The sequence below is a fragment of the Pimephales promelas genome, chromosome 5, assembly GCF_988280905.1.
Source record: "Pimephales promelas chromosome 5, fPimPro1.hap1.1, whole genome shotgun sequence".
Lineage (NCBI taxonomy): Eukaryota > Metazoa > Chordata > Actinopteri > Cypriniformes > Leuciscidae > Pimephales > Pimephales promelas.
In genome coordinates, this window is record NC_142773.1 from 26,620,686 (window position 1) to 26,624,182 (window position 3,497).

Genomic DNA, 3,497 nt, shown 5'->3' on the forward strand with positions numbered 1-3,497 from the left:
ACTTGGGTTGTGCAGAGTTCACTCTGTGATCTCTGCTAGATACATTTTGTCCATAGAAATACTTTTTTATTTACGGTGACTGACGGACATTTTCAATGCACAGTTCATAGACCCCATTTATTGAAAATGACATTTGTAATGATTATTGATTATTCAGCATTATTTACGGACTGCATGATCAATTTCACATTTACCGTCAATCGCCATCACAACTTTTGGTACAGTGCAGAAAACTGTGAGAAGATTATGCACAAAATTAAATCTTGAGGAAGTCTCCCATGACAGAACATAGAAATACTGGTACTGATATATATGTATATATATGTGTGTTTTTTGTTGTTGTTGTTGTTGTTGTTTTTTTGTTTTTAGCCTGAGATTCCAATGGAAATACATATACTCCATAGAGCCCTAAATGTTTTAATGTAAAGGATTTTTTGGAAGTGATTCACAGGTGCTTTAATCTAGGGCTGTGAAATGATTAATCGCGATTAATCGCATCCAAAATAAAAGTTTATGTTTACATAATATACTGTATGTGTATGTTGTGTGTATAATTATTTTGTATATATAAATACACACATATGCATTTATTTATGAGAAAAATGTGTTATCAAATATTTATATTTATGTATAATATAAATTTTGTATAAATATATGTAAAGTATATACATGCAAATATTTCTTAAATATATAAATGCTTGTGGTTGTATTTATATATACAAAATAATTACACTACACACACATATATTATGTAAACAAACTTTTATTTTGGATGCAATTAATCGCGATTAATCGTTTCACAGCCCTACTTTAATCCATGTTTTGAATTGTATATTGTGTTTGTTAAAGCTACAATATGCAAGATTTTTTCGCCACCAGGGGTCGCTAACCTCTTGCAATAACAAAGGTGTATATTGATGACGTATATTCTGCATTAAGTGGAATTATGGATCTTGTCGTCAAGCTGATGGATCTTTTATGGATTAGTGAATATATTAATGTTTTTAACATGACTGTGGTATGAAGCAGGGCGCGATTGCTTAGAGGTATACCAGCGCCACATGCAACGAGTCCCGTGGATATATCGTTAAAGGAATAAGGACGTTTCATTCTACCGAACTACACGCAAGTGCTGATGCTGAATTACTCACACAGGTCAGTTTATTAGACGAATGAAACTTGAGGTAACGCAGTTGCTTCTCTTGCTCTAACACACACTAAATGGGATTTGAGTGTGTTGTACAGTATGTTGTTAGTTAAGTTGGGTTGTTTGTTGGCTGTATGAGACTAAGCTAGATTAACATTAGAGAATAACATACAGATCATATTCTAACTTTTCATCATGTTGAACTAAATAACATTGATTAGTTTGCTCACCATGCTTAACATTTGCTCGCTTACCTGTTTAATAAAGTAACATGCAACACTCGAGTCTCCGTCAAGTCAAAGTTAGTCGCGAACGTGGAGCCCTCGGCATTTCGAAAGATGTTGATCTTAGTTTTAGTCCTCTTTTTGTCTCAAAGTTTGCTTGCCATGGTCCAGTTTGAACAAAACAACAACAGCGTGACCGTAACCGACCCAATTGTCAACGTCTATCGCCATGGTTACTAAGTATTGCATTACGAGGTCAAACCTGGCGGAAACCGTGGGTAACGCGGATATGTAAAAATGAGTAACATTAAAGAATTTTCTCACAATTTACAAATAGTTGAAAACTTTTGGGATATTGTGAGTAATCAACTAAACAAAATATATAACATTGTCCTAGTGGTTTTTGGATATTTTACTGCAAATATCCTGCACATTGTACCTTTAAATGAAATGTTTGTTAACTGAACAGATAATGGCCTGGCAGACAATCAATTTTTTCTACTGACTTTTTTTTCTAGTGTAGGTCTATAGTCTGCATGCATAGAGTCCACAAGTTATTGCAACCCTATTTCTAATGCAGGTTAATCAGCATCCTCCAGACACTTTTCAATATTACTACTGACAACAGCAAAGTAAGTACTTACGACAGTAGTACTGGAATTGTGCCTTCAGGGGTCACAGAATTAATGTTACCTCAAATAAACCTTCAGAAAGAAAAACAAACCTCCTCCTTTCCATATGAACATGTGTGTTTGAGACCATATGGGCAAGTTTATTTTTAGTTGGGAGCACTATTGGGTTTCATTAAGGCTGCAGTGAGGGTCCCAGACGGCCCGCCTCGGTATAGACCACGCAATGCCAGAGGCCAAAGTGTTTTTTTGCCCATGTTGTGACGCAGAGCGGTGGAGCACACATGCTTGCATACACACCATCTCTCTCTCACACAAAGAGCGTGTAGAATGGGTTCTTTGTACTGCTTTGGTGCCATGTCTCTGTGCTGACAACATTTTTCCCCTTCAAAGACCAAATTCAACACAACTCCAGCTGCCCCGTCTGTCTGTTTGGGTGGGCGAGAAAAGGGTCAGGACTCAGGAGTGAGGGAGAACCACGCCATTCTTATACGTTTTACTTTAAATGATCTACTATGTCTGTGCCAAAATAGTAGCTATGATTAGACACCGCAGGGTGTTCTAATACACTAGTCCGCACTGGTGTCAGCTATGGGTTATAGGTTTTCCAGACCCGCCGCATCCTGCGTCTCTGATTGCTGTCTAAATCTTGGAAAATTAGACTTCTTAAATGTTCTTGCCCTTTACCACCATTTTAAAAATGTTCCCTACTGGGTGAAAGCAATTATAAGTAAATATGAAAAAGGCCCTACATGTAGACGTTTGTTCTCATTTATCTCCATCAGTATTGCTTGCGTCTCTTACTCTCTGCTTCCATCTTAGGGCAGAGAATAGAATTGCAGAGATTGTTCTTCAGTTCATTTGCAATCCAATGTTGCTGACTGGTCTCTGCCAGTGAATGCCAGTCTTAATGTTTCTGTGACCTTGAGAATTCTGGAGCGAATAGACAAATGGATTCAAATAGAATGTGGATGCTTACAGAATTCGAAATAGATTAGCTATAGCCTCATATGAATAAAATGCAAATTCTGTCAGTGTTTTAATGAGAATCAGAAATTTGGGCAGGTTAGATATAATGTTTTGTAAAAAAAAAAATACCTTCAGAAATATGGACATAATTATTAATCTAAAGTATATGTGTACATTACACATCTTATTTGTATTCATCTTTTATTTGAAAAATAGCACAACACATTTTATAACCCTATGGACGTGTAAGGAAAATGTTTTTACTTTTTGTTTGATTGTTACACCACAAAAGCATTTGCATTTGCATTTTTAAGCACTTAAAACCAACATGAATATATACATTTCTAAAAATGTATATTAAACAAGATTTTAATTTCTAAAGATTTTTTTATATTCATGATCCAAGTTGGCTTTTTCAAGTGCAGTTAAGGGCAATAACAAGCTTGTGTATGCAAAAGTTCTACCAAATTGAGTTCTGCTATCTAATTGGGGTTTACAGTGCACTTCTTTAATGTTACTGACTCTTTT